At 36.7% G+C, this 14,575-nt stretch overlaps 1 protein-coding gene across 9 annotated transcripts in view; it reads left to right on the top strand.

Annotated features, from left to right (window-relative positions):
- Positions 1-14,575, top strand: part of LOC120530863 — a 92,241-nt gene that overhangs the window by 24,227 nt on the left and 53,439 nt on the right. For all 9 annotated transcript variants that reach the window (XR_005634026.1, XR_005634030.1, XR_005634024.1 and 6 more), the window contains 3 exons: positions 4,467-4,687; positions 6,097-6,267; positions 7,185-7,413. The gene's annotated coding sequence lies outside the window, so the exon portion shown is untranslated. The remainder of the gene's footprint in view (positions 1-4,466; positions 4,688-6,096; positions 6,268-7,184; positions 7,414-14,575) is intronic.

The raw sequence follows: 14,575 nt of genomic DNA, 5'->3' as shown, positions 1-14,575 counted from the left end.
CTATTATCCCTGCGTTCATCTTCACTAATGGATTATTTGCAGTGTACTACATTATGTATAATTATCTAGTTGATTATTTTAATATATACAAAGCGGCATATGAAATATGGAAGAGTAATGAAGTCAATTTCACATTAAACTGCATGCATGATGATAAACAAAAATATAGAAGAAAACTTGCATTAAATTTCAAGGTATAGCTAAGGTATGAGTGTACAAGCTTACAATAAATTATTATTTATGACAAAATAGGTTAAACAAAAGGAATATGATAATATTAATCTTTAAAATGAAGTATTAAGATGTTTTGGAGACTACCACAGTGAATGCTACACCAAGGTTGTGTACAAATATATTACAGTTGTTTCCATATTTGTACTTTGTGGATGCTGACCAGTTAACAAACATTGTAGGGTTTACACACTGAGACAATGGTGGGGACTCAACTGGCAACTTTGTGCTTTTAAAGGGTGCCTTGTTTAGTGATTGTCATCCCCGCTACCTTATAGATACTGTACTTTCATTATATTTTAAAATTGCTGACTCATGTATCACCCTAGGGATAAAACCTGTGCTGAATGCTGTCCTTCTAAGAGCAGTAAGCTACTTGAGAGAGCATTGAAATGAGAAAAAAACCACAGTAAGGGAGCTAGCAAGCACCATGTAGTAGTTTGATATTTTACCATAGGAGAACTGGTCGGTTATATGATACCCTCATTGTCATATATTGAGACAGAGGTTTAGAGTGATCGAGGAACCTTGTCTTCTTAATTAGTGGACACTATCAAAAACTGCTTTACATAAATATCACATTTACTTTCTTATTGTATAGTGTTATAATGCAGGTTAAGGTTGTTGTTGATGTCATTGCTGTTGTTGTTAAGTGACAACCTTAGCATTACATATTGAGACAGAAGTTGGGATTGAACTAGCAGACTTTTACTTTTACAGAGCACCTTCCACATTGAACTGGCTGCTTTATTGATTAAATAAATGTTTTCTGTTTTTCTACTCTACAACCTCTAGCATACTAAGTGATTCAGTCAGTGTCACACTGTAGTGGGTATTTAATAGGTAGCTTTGCAGAATGTAATACAACTTTTTAGTTACTGGAATACATTGCCTACCCATATTTGTTTAAAATGTTATCATAAAAACATTATTACTGCTCATCAATAAGCTAAATGCTTACTCTCATTTGTGATCATTGTTATTTTATTTTGGAAAATGGAGTTGTAAAGTATATTTATTGTAACATACTGCAACATACGATTCACAAATACAGTAGAGCCTATCCCAGCAGTATTGGGTGCAAGTCACAGCCACACTTTAACAGAGCCAAATTAGAATTGCCAGTAAACCTAATATCTTTGGAAAGAGGAAGGATGACCAAAGCACCTGGAGAAAAACCCATAAAGACACAGAAAGAATTTGTATTTCATACTGTACTGATCTTTCAACAAAGGTCAGATCATAAAGGTTACAAGAGCCAAAGCAAGGCAAGGGTGCTTGGGGCAAAAACAGAAACAGCAGTTTCAACAGAACCAAAGGACAAAAGATTGACTAATAAATCAAAAGGAACAGAAAGATTCGGAGTCAGGATGAATGCTGTTCAAAAACAAAAGTCAAAGGTACTGGCAGAGAAAGTAACAAAAGAAAAGGTCATTAATTTATAAAAAAAAAATAAATAAATAAACGTAGACAATCCTGAGTTGCAGCTTGTCCTAAAATTGGCTAGCTGACAAAAAAATGTGGCCATTCCCTGTGACATCACATGTACTCACCAGAGACACACACCCTAGGGATGAATGGTGTCTTAGCAGCCAAAAATCCATAATGACATGACATTGACATTATCATTATGCAATGCTTAAATAATGGAAAATAATAAACAAATTTCACAAGATCGAAACATGATTAGCGCCAACTAAATAGTGACAGTGCAAATTTCACAAAGTCAGTGACCAGGCAAAAAATTCAAACCTAGGACAATTAATCTGTGAGTCAACAGTGCTAACCATTATTCCACCATACTGCCCTTAATGTTAACAAGAATAGCAAGTGTTAATTTGGACAGGCAAATTAAAATCAAAGAGGTTTACCATAGCAGAAAACTAAGTGTCCATCCAACATTACTTCCTGTGAGACTGCAGCTCCCTGTAATCTGCAATGGGAGCCAGAGAGAACATAGGGTATTTTCTTCAGCACATGATGATTGTTTTTATTTATTTGGTGATAAAATTAATTACACAAAGTATATAGGTTAAGCTCAGATATCACCAGGGCTAAACTCCTGGTTTTGTGGTTTAATGGTTGTGGTTTGTGGTTCAATTGAAGCCTTTCATTAAGGTATCACTTTTCTTGATTTCCTTGCAGTGGTGTTGCTGGAATATCACATCCTTTGATGGGTATTTGAAAATGTGGAAGGCTAACTAAATGCCAAAATAATCTAAAACTTTACTTGTATTGATTTTTCATTTGGAACTAAGCCTTTAGCCACTTTCTGTTACTTTGTCATATTTTTTGTAATGTGTGCTTAAGCTGTCAAATATATAATATTTCAAGCGCAGTATGTGTTATCAGTGTGCTTCATATAAATGCCTGATCATTTAATCTCAGATTTAGTATTGATGAATTAAATAGTTATATCTTGTTACTCTCTAAATGATTTTATCCAGTGAACAATTCAGTTTCATTTTTCATGGGATGATAGATATGTAAATGGATTTTTTTAAGAATTATAAAAAACAGCAAAGTATCTCTTTCTTATGCTTAAACTAAATAAAAATAAAATACCCAACAAAAGTAATTACATCTTCTATACAAACTAAGAACCTACATTTTGATTATTCAGTATGCTTGCAGAGTATTTGTTCTCCAGTCTTAAAATATCGCTGCACTTCAGTGTTTTGTCTTACTTTAGGATGGTCTAATTAGAAAATGTTATTATTGTACTGTCACTGTGCTAAAATGGTGTGTTAGATGTAAAATGAACAGTTAGCAAAGCTTCATGATTTTGGTAAGAGAGGAATGCGACTCAAAATGAATATACATGAAGGCCACATAGGCAATAAAAAGCAATGTCTCTACTCAAGCAAGAAGACAACATATATCCCTTGGCAATGAGAGCCATTTTCCCTCCAGTCCTTGGAAATGGTTTGACTCCAAATCAGCATTTGAATTCACCTATTCAGATTACAGGGACAAGTCTACTTTCTATTTTTTCCCACAAATGATATATAACCAGTCATAATCACAGTTTAATGTGAAGACAAACAAATCACAAGTTATTGTATGTAAACAACACAGATTGAGGTTTAAAACTGCCAAGACATGGATTTAATTTTTCACAGATCACATAGAGATCCACAACATTCTGAAACCCATTCAATCCAGTTCAGATTATTCCTGGACCAGCGGATATCCTGGAATCATAAATTAATCTGGATGGGTCTTTAATCCATTGTAGGACCTATACACACTCCCACTCAAACATTCTCTACATTAAAAACATAAACTCAACCAACAGACATATCTGTCAAATGTAAGAGAAAAACTGGAGTAACTGCAGAAAAACCTGTACAGACATGGGGAGAACATACATTATAGAGTTCTGGTCCATCACTGGGCACACTCATATCATTCCTGTGATTACTGCAGGCATTCCAAGTTTTTTCACATTTATTTGCATGCATGCCTGGCCAGTTTAGAATCACAGATCATCCTAGCATATAAATGTTAAGGATATGGCATCACCCACAGTATCTGAAGCATCGCACAAGGACAAATGGAGAATGTGTAAACTACTCGATGACTCAGACTAGAATAAAATTTCGTCACTGAAGCTGTGAAGTACTGTGCAACTATCATAATCAGAATTTTCTTTTTTGATTAGGTACACTAATTTGCTTCATAGTATTGGTTCAATATACATGGACAACACAAAATACAATAGATTAATATAACAAGATAAAATATAAAATGATAAAGGCATGCAAAAGCATTACATGTGAATCCAAGGCAGAACAAAATCAATTGTAAGGTAGAAACTAATCCTAAATAGGATGGCAGTATATCATAGAAAGTATCCATTCATTATAGGACTTTATATGCATTCTATAGTAAGGCACAGGGAACCCTAAGAAAATCAAACTCCCCCAACCATCTCTTGTACACATGCAGCCAACTGATTATTATAAAACTCCCAATGTTAACATTGAATAAAGATCAGTGAAATCCAGCATGGAATAAAAAATGACATGTTATAGTTCAGTAATTAAATACAGAATACATGTATACATGTGTGTAGAACTACAGTATATATCCTTGATTAAATATTCAAGTTTTTAAAAAAGTTAAGTTTTACAGAGTTTCGGAAATCAATTTAAAAATCATGTAAACAAGATGCATAGTGTGTGATAAAATGCAAATATGTTTTTCAGTGTTTTCATCTTGTTTCTTTTCAGCATCATCATCAACAACTTTGTGAAATACATGAACCCCTGCTGTGTTTTGACATTAAAAATACAGAGTCACTTGCATTTTCAGGCCTTGATGCCTGTATGCCTCCACCCCTCTGCAGCATTGTAAAGGAAAGGAAGCAAGGCTAATTGATGGGTCAACGTGGGGTTTGAGTCATAGACTGTGAAGAGCACCTCGAGGGGAGAGTAAAATGCCTGGAAATGAGGTAAAGTGATTGATAAACACAAAGGAAAAAAGGGGGGCTGGAATCCTGATGAATTAACTTAACGTGGCACCTGAGTGTGAAAGCTGTTTCACTATTATTATTCTGTAATTTCTTTTAAAGCATCATCAGGCAGTACATGTAACCTTCATATGCCCTCACATAACAGAAGCTAATGCAAATCTCTTCTTTTAAATCTTTCAGAAATTACTATATTTGCACATGTGGTAGCATTCTGCTTTATAGTAATTTCACTTGAAATAATCTAAAAATTGCATTCGTTGCCAGGTTATATCTGAAAATGGATATGTCATGCTTAAAGCCACCATTATGCCTCTTTGTAAAATATTCCTTTGATTATATAGGCTGACTCTAAACAGGAATAAACTAATTGAAAAAATCAATGGATGGATACATAAAAGCAGTATATGTTCATGCTTCTGAGTTTCAATCCCAGTAATTTCTTTGTCTTTGTGGCAATTGCTTATTCTCCCCTTGTGTCAGTCAGTCATTTTCCAACCCTCTATATCCTAACTACAGGGTCACGGGGATCTGCTGGCAGGCCCGCCGCCAGGGGGGGACAAATGGGAGTCTGGTCCGGGGCCCTAACAGAAGGGGGCCCCTTCACGCTTGATCTTTTTTGTATACGTATTTGAAGGTTTTGGCATGTGGGGACCCGGGGGGAGGCAGAGGGGCCCACAAGTACCCGAATATTTCTGGAGCAAATCCCAGCCCACACAGGGCGCAAGGCAGGAAACAAACCTTGGGCAGGGCGCCAGCCCACCGCAGGGCACACACACACACCCACACACCAAGCACACACTAGGGACAATTTAGGATCACCAATGCACCTAACCTGCATGTCTTTGGACGGTGAGAGGAAACTCTCCGCTTGTGTGTTTGAGTATTTTTTCTGGTCAACTAGTTTCCTGCTCACATCCCAGAGATGTGTAAGCTACATCTGACCCAGTGTGGGCATGTGACTTAGTGTACTCTGAGACCCAAGATGACCTCTAGCCTTACTCCAGATGTCACCAGGATAGGCTCCTGTGCCTCTCATAAAGGATTGTATTGTTGGAATAAATGTGCACTATAGAGTTTTTTACTTAAAATGACTGAGCTCTTTAATCACCTCAGAATCTGTAGAGATTAAACATGGTCATGAAATGAAATTATATGTATAAAAATTTCAAATAAATGAATTGTAAAAATTGGCCAGTATTTTGACATACCATTTAATTATTGTTAATCTGAACCAGGCCACATATAACATATTCTTGACTTTATTGTCCATATTTTTTTACGTCTTTGCTCATAAAATAGTTTTTTGTTTACAGCTTTACAAGTAACGGAATGCCAAGCAGATGTGACAAAGTATTAGGTGGCAGTTAATTATTGTTATTTATTTACAGGGAATACATTTGCCATACAGTGAGCTCCCATCACACAGAGATTTGCAGTCAGCTAAAGACAAAATGTTCACCAGCCTTCTACAGTCCTGTCTTTGGCTTTTTCTTGCTATAGAAAAATACCTTTGTAAAGCGACCGTGGGAATGTAAAGTCGACAATAGGTCAAAGAAAATGTGAGTATTTTGGTTTAGTATTTACTGTTTAAAGGGTAGATTATGTTACTTACGCTTGACAATAATGTATAAATATCTCAGCATGTGAAGTGAATAATGTGGCATCTCACAGGTAGCAGTGAGTGACTGATCCTTGCCTAGACCTAGAGTGAATCATCTCATGGGACTGGCCTACAATATAATAAAGTGACTCACACATTTTGTATAAAAGAGAAGTGTGAGAATTCTGCCCTTGATAAATCCCTGATTCCTAGGCCAAGCAAAATAAATAATTACACTGCACTACTCAGCTTGAATTGAATCAAACACTGTGTTGCTCAAAATGTAAAAACTACATAAATTAAATGCTCATTTAAAATAAATTAATAATATACCTTTTATGTACAGACAGCCAGTAACACAGTTTACAGATTAAAATGTTTTACTCTAATAAATCTCAGTTGAATTTTTTGGATGCTTAAAAACAAAATCTGTACAGAAAAAAAATCCTCCTTCATTAGTTTCCTAAACACACTTTTTCTGTCATATGGTTGAAGGTGTCCTTAGCTTATCATGTCAGCATAAGGTGCAGGTGCAGGGCCAGAACCAAACCTGAATGAGGGCTAGTCTGTTGCAGGGAACACTTATCCATACACACACTCACACATTCTTTTATACAATTTTTTAAGTCTAGTTTATTAAGACAATACCAGGTGAATGCAGGAATGCTTCCTGGCTCAGCCATCATTGTGCTGTTAGAAAAATTATAATGGCATAACATTTTCTAACCCTTTCTCATCAATTGAAGGTCTAAGTGAGCCAGAGTATGTCCTGGAAACATTGGGTGCATTTGTGTATAGCAAAGAAAAAATATCATACTTGTTTATTTAAATTAACAAATAAAATCCACTTTCCCTTTAATATTCTAATTTGTACAGGGTGACCACGGAAAAGTAGCCTACCTCCGATGATAGTATGACAAGATGAATGATCAGGTGGATTGTTTTGATTCACTTACCCACAAGTTACAACAGAGGCTGAAAGTGGACCCCGTTCACGTCTATGCACTTTTGGGCACATCAGAGTCTGTTGGCTGATACTGCTTGCAGCTCTTCAACAGTGATGCTGCGGATAGTGTTCGTGATATCTTCCTTCAGTTCATCCAGGGTATGTGGATTGTTGGTACACTTTCTGCTTTGAATTTCCCCACAGATATAAATCTCATGTGGACAGTCCGGGGAACGTGGTGGCCATAACTCCTTGCTCACAGTTTGCTCCACTGTAAACAATTCATGAACCAATGCCAGTGAGTAGCGTGAGGTGTGGCATGCTGCTCCATCTTGTTGGAAAAAGCAGTACATTTCTTCTTCTGGTGTTAGTTGGTCGTAAAATTGTTCAAAGATGTCCAGGTAAACCAAGGTATTCACAGTTGATTCGAAAAAAATTGGGCCCACTATTCGTGTTCCTGACACCGCGCAACAAATGGCAATTTTCTGGTTGTGAAGTGACTACGGCCTCCTCCAAAAAGTGTGGCACCGGTATTGGAGGCGGGTTACTGTTCCGTGGCCCACCCTGTATATCTACAGTACTACGGAAATATGGTGGTATACTGTATTTATATCTGAATTTACTTATTTGACTGACACATTTATCCAGTATGAGTTACAATGTATGAGATACATCTGGTAACATTTCTTTTGTTTATCAAATGGGAGCACAAGCAGGTGAACTGACATACTGACAATTGACTTTGAAGTCCAAATCTTTAAGTGCTATACAACACTGCCTGTGTGCAGGTACTCATTTTCCAATTACATGGGTTTGTTACAACTGCTCACATCCATTTTGTACAAGTCAAGCAAGTATGTTAAGTGATTTTGTAGGTCAGCAGAGCTTTGCGTAATGATTCTTTTTAGAAAAAAACAATTTGATAGCCCAGCCTAAGCAATAAATAAAACAAGAAACCTGAATTTTGAGTGCTACGTTTCTATAACAAACACCATCCCAAAGCACTTAACAAATACAGATTCCTATCGCTATGTGCTTTTCATGTACTCCATTTTTTTCTTTTACGTAGGAGCACAGGCAGGAGAAGTGACTTCCTCAGGATAAAATGAGTTGGAGGAGGCCTTTAAACTGTGAGCCATATATCTTAAAGCCCAATTGCCTGTCCAGATTATTTACGCACTGTTCCATACTGCTAATGGTGTTGTTAATTGCCAAGTTGCCCAACAGTAGATATGTGAATGGCACAGAATGCCCATTACTTCAATATACTATATATTCCCACTCCGTAAAAATCAACTGATTTGTCTGAGTCCACTTTTCTTCTGTGCCCCCTGTCTAATTATTTTGATCGATCATTATTTTTTTCACTGTAGTCAGATAACACTGCATTCTGCCTCAGAATGAGAAAGGCAACTTGTAAATATTCAAGGCAACCTCCTGATGCTCCTAGACACCTTCATTGCTCTTTTAAGTCATGCTTCAAATTCTTTAAGTGTCATATCATTTCCTAATCCGTTTAATCCAGACGAGGGTCGCAGGAGCACTGAAGCCAATTCCAGCTAGCATAGGGTGCCAGTCCATCGCAGGGTGAACAAACATATACACACTAAAACCAACCCATACACACATGGGGAAAACATGCTAACTCCATGCAGGGAGGACCCAGCTCGTAACATATTGTTCTCCTTACTATGAGGCAGCAGTGCCATAACTGTGCCATTGTGCTGCCCTCCTTAAGTGTGATATCAGCATTGCAGCAGACAACCCCAAAATAAGAAATCTAACGTATGAAATTGGATGTGTGTTTCTGTTTTTGTACGGTATGCAAATTAACACAGTTGACCAATATGTGCCAACTTTTCTGCAGATTTTACAATTGTACAGGGGAAGTCCATAGACTATGATTCATTTCAAAGTTTGTTTCTCATGGGAAATTATATTTAGTGACCTGCACTTCATTCCACCCTGGGCAGCACCAGGCTCGCTTTCTAGTAAAAACTAAAACACATAAGACCCTTCGTCACTTTGTATCTGTATCTTTTTTACAGTTTATTGTCTTTCTTCTAATCATTTTGAAATTAAAGACCAAGGCTTTTTGTCAAATATTATCATATTTCAGTCTTCATTAGTGGGCACCAGCCAGCAAGAAAGCCTACTGTTTGAATACAGGCATGCGGCTGAAGTGAACAATGTTCAATATATCTGCTCTAGGTTTCAATGAGCTGAAACTTCTGATGCTATGTATTCAAAGTAGTTTTGGAACTGATCTGGAATAATTTTGCTGATTCATTTATTGTTTAGGTTAATTCTTAATAACATACTGTATGTGTAGTAATTTAAAGAGATGGTGGGTGTGGAGGTTAAGAGTAAGCTACTGACTGATAACAATGCAGGGGTGGCATGGTGGCGCAGTGGTACTGCTGCTGCCTCGCAGTTAGGAGACCCGGGTTCACTTCCCGAGTCCTCCCTGTGTGGAGTTTGCATGTTCTCCCTGTGTCTGTGTGGGTTTCCTCCCATAGTCCAAAGACATGCAGGTTAGGTGCATTGGCAATTCTTAATTGTGTGTGGGTTGGTGGGTGTGTGTGGTGCTCTGCCTGGGGTTTGTTTCCTGCCTTGCGCCCTGGGATTGGCTCCAGCAGACCCCCGTGACCCTGTAGTTAGGATATAGTGGGTTGGATGATGGATGCAACAGTGAACAAAACAGATAATTCCAATCAAAACCTTTTTATGTTTATAATTATGACTTATTATTAGTCAAATGCATTCTAATGCATTTTGTATATACTATAAAGATAAAGACCACAATTCCCCAGACCAGCACAGCCCAGTGCAAATGCATCATGTCTCTAAGCAACACCAGCAACACCAGACTGACGAAGCTGCTTGGATGAGCAGTAAAACGTATCTACCTAACAAGAAAGAAGTCTCGTTGCCATGACTCAGCTTCCAGATACCATTAGTTGAAGCTGAAGCCGTAACATACTTCAAGCAGGTTTGAGGGGCTGGAGCCTACCTTACCAGTAGCACGCACAAGGTAAGAATACAGACATCAATCCATTACAGGGTCGATATGGAATAATTAATTATCCCATCTTGCATGTCTTGTGGTAAGCAAGGCTGAAATTTCCCAAAGAAATCTTATGCATATACAAGAAGAGTTTGCAGACTTAATAAGGACAATGACTAGGTGTGAGATTTGAACCTAGGATGCTCTAGATCCATAATGTGACAGAGCTAACATATGTACTACTGTTATATCCTTAAAATAAAGCAAAACCTTGCCAAATGATCTGTTTCCATTATATTTACATAAACTGTTTTGTCTGCATTATAGAAGAGTTACTTATTCTTTTTTCTAACCAAGTCCTCTAGTTGTTAAAAAATTTCCTATCCCATTCCAAATATCAATACAACTCCTTAATTGACAATTTATTAGTCAGAGAATGCTCCACAGGGTCTTCTTTAATTTACATATCATTTGAGAGATTGGTAAAATAAATTATTTATGTAGTCTAAATGTTTCAAGCTCCCTGAATGCTAAGATTTCAAAAATGTTAATAATATTATTATTTAAACTTAAAGAACTTTATGATCCAGTTTTTGCATTGTAGGTTCATAGGAAGTTAAGACTAGCCCAGCTTTCTTGGGCTCTATAAATTTTCCACTTCTTGATGGGATGCCTGTCAAACATGGAACTCTCTATCAAATCCAGAAAAAACCCACATAAACAATATGCAAGCGTTATAAAGACAGTGACATGGGTATTGTCCCATATCATTACAGCTTGAGGCAGCAGTGACAATCACTTTGAGTCTGATATTACCTATTATGTGAAGATGTGGAGAAAACTGCTGTACTTCAGAATTGAGTCCAAAAAATATTTATGGCTTACATATTTTTATTTTAATTTGCATGCCAGGAATGTGTAAAAAAGTTTATATTTGCCTGATTTTCTAATTCATCTGAGGAACAAAAAGTGAATATGTGTGTTCAAGGACATGGAAAATGTTAGTAGAATTTAAAATTACTTCAATCATCAGGCCACACAGATTTCTGTCAAGGACTGAGTGCAAGGACAAGGGAGCAGCTTTCTTCTGAGTGCATAATGCATCTGTGGCTCAATCAGAGCATGAGTCACACACATATTCAAGTGCTCAGATCTCTTTGTTAAATCCTAAAGCATGCAGCCTCTCATAACTCTTTTATTAGAGCATAAGCCCATTGTAGACAACTCCAACCAGACAAGTGGCATTGAGGAAACTGTCCTTAAATTGCTGCCTAACCAGTAAAACCGGGAAGTGTGTCTACAGCTGTATGTATTCAAGCCATGCACATTATTATCAGTGTACTGCCCTGCATAGAGTGTGCATCATAGTCTTGAGCTCTAAAACAATCCAGAGACCACCAACTGGGTTGAAATTGCACATCATTGGACAAACTCAGGCAAACAGTTTGCAAGCTTTGTTTTGTTGATTCTTCGACCTTCAGATGTATGATGTGGCAAAGAAAGTACAGACAAAGAGAAAACTGTTTTAGTATGCTTCCGCACAGGTCTTGAGCTTTTGTCTTCATGCTCCATTCACCACAGAGGTGCTTTGTTTGAAAGTAATGAGAGCTCTGCTCTCTGGTTCTGCTATGATAAGCCTGTTTTTTGATGCTTCCTCTCCTGATGGTACCAAGGTTAGGGTAGGCCAAGGGAGGCAACTTCCTTTTATATTCTTAAAACCTAATTTGGCAGTTTTATAACTGTGATTGGCTGCAGAGAAAAGTAAAGTGCACTTCCTCCTGGACACTCATATGCAGCACAGTCTGTTGCTTCCTGTGATTGCACAGGGATCAAGTGGTTGTTGCCTTTGCCTTACAGCACTGCAAATGTGGGTTTGTGGTCCAGCCCAGCCACTATCTGTCTCAACCTGTCAGTGTGGGCTTTGTCCAGGTGCTCTGACTTCCTCCTAAATCCAAAAGATGTGCTGACTTGCAGCTGAACATGCCTTGTGATATCTAATGTCCCATTCTTAGCCCAGTCTGGATTTAATGGGTGTGAAAATAGATGAAGATGTTATAGCTGCAAGAACCAATCCTAGTTGGGGCATTCACCATTGCAAGATCCTCCTGTGCATACTAGTTTGGAATCACCATCCAACCTAACATGCACATTTGTGAAGGTATGGGATTAAAGTACAAGGAGAAATTTCAACCCCTACACTGATATTGTCCAGGTGTAGTATTTGAACCTGAGACACTTGGTTAAAAAGTAACAACATTAACAGCTGTCATCCTCTTACAATTGAATTAATATTAAAAATGTATATGGAATGGTATCAGTGATTGCAATAAAACAAATACTGTATATATAATATAACATCCTCAATTCTGTTTAATGCTGGTCTCAGAGGACCAGAGCCTACACCAGCAAAACCCACCATATTAAATAAACATTTTTGTAGGCATTTTACCCTGGGTCACTTCCTTATTAACTTAGAAATTCAGACAAATATATTTATAAACTGTTGATGTTTTTGTTGTATTTTTATCAACTATTAACATTACACATGCTGTATACACATTAAGAGAAGTGATTATGTAACATTCATTTATATGAAACTAAACACAATGATCTCAGGTTAGTGATGGTGTTCCTTTTCTTTTACTTCATTGTTTATTAACCCTATTTTATAACCATTTGGTTCATTAAATAGCTACACTGTTTTGCATGTATCCTAGCACTTCTGTTTTCCTTTTCCATTTTACCTTTAATACTGTACTGTGCTAGCATGAGTCAACATACTGTAGGTCAACACTGCTGTAGGGTTTTTGATTTATTTTTAATATACGTATTTCCAAATGTCAGCTTTGGCTTAAGGTTTAAATTCTTGAATTATTGCTTTAGTACCAATAATAGCTACTCTTGATTTTATACTTATATCTAGAGTATTTTTGAACACATGTTGCATTTGTAGAAATTCACAGATTAGCATACTTTTATAATTTCATAAATACAGCATTTGAACAACTGAATATTACTCATTGAGCAAAATGTATGCTATATGATGATAGGTAGTTTCTAATATTTTATATAGTTTGTTTATTATTGTTCTTAACTGGTATTGTAGAAGCTACAACATGTGTGTTATTTGCTCCTGTTTGACATTTTAGTTTAAAGAATCATTTCTGTGATTAAGCAAGAAAGATCAATCATTTTTTAAGGATTAATTTTTTCGTACAAATTATGGTTCAAAGAGAAATATTCAGAGTGCTGTACTTGTTCTATAGAGAGAAAACAGGTCACTCTATTTCAATCAATCAATCAACATTTATTTATATAGCACATATTCATACAAAAAAAAATGTAGCTCAAAGTGCTTTACAAAATGAATAGAGTAATAGAAGACACAATAAAAGATAAACATAAGTCAACATTAATTAACATAGAATAAGAGTAAGGTCCGATGGCCAGGGTGGACAGAAAAAACAAAAAAAACTCCAAAAGCTGGAGAAAAAATAAAATCTGTAGGGGTTCCAGACCAAGAGACCGCCCAGTCCCCTCTGGGCATTCTACCTAACATAAATCATCATATTTTCATGGAAGGACCTGATGATGATGGTCACGTAGACTTCTGGCTTTCAGTCCATCATTGTTGGAGCATCATGATTTTGTAACTATTTGTAACTGATGAAGTTGCTTGTAGTCCTGGGTGAATCTGAATGTTTTACGGTAAAGATTATTTGGTTGTTCTTGTACTATGTTTAGTGCTTTGATAGGCTATTCTCCACCTCTTCATTGTAAATTTGATCAAGCAGGAAGGATAATGTATGCACAGTACATTATATCATAGAACCTGTTCTTGTATTTTACTTTTATTTAAAACATTTTTTAAATAATTAGATTTGTTTCCAACTGGCATTCCATTCAGGGTTGATTCATGCCTTGCTTATAATTCTGCTAGTACAGGATTTCACAAGTTTTATAATGAAGAGAATCATGTGTAAATGTTTTGGTCTTTGAATTTCTTTTTTGTTTAAAATAATGTAAATTTCACTCAAACTATCCACACTGTGGAATGACTTACTAATTTACAAGCAAACAACCTTATAATTCATCTATCTATCCATCCATTTCCTAACCTTCTTATTCAGGGCAGGTTTGAAGGGAAGCTGGAGCCTATTCATATATTACATAGCTTAAAGATGTCACTGTTTAGGAATGTTCATCAGTAAAGAAACTGAGACGTCTTTGAAGGTCTTGTTCTTAAATTAAAAACAGCTTCCTCTCAATAATTAAAACAAACCTTAAAGTGACCACTTGTCTGCTGACTTCCAC

The sequence above is a fragment of the Polypterus senegalus genome, chromosome 6 (genome assembly GCF_016835505.1).
Source record: "Polypterus senegalus isolate Bchr_013 chromosome 6, ASM1683550v1, whole genome shotgun sequence".
Classification (NCBI taxonomy): Eukaryota; Metazoa; Chordata; class Cladistia; order Polypteriformes; family Polypteridae; genus Polypterus; species Polypterus senegalus.
This window is presented reverse-complemented; position numbering and strand designations above follow the sequence as displayed.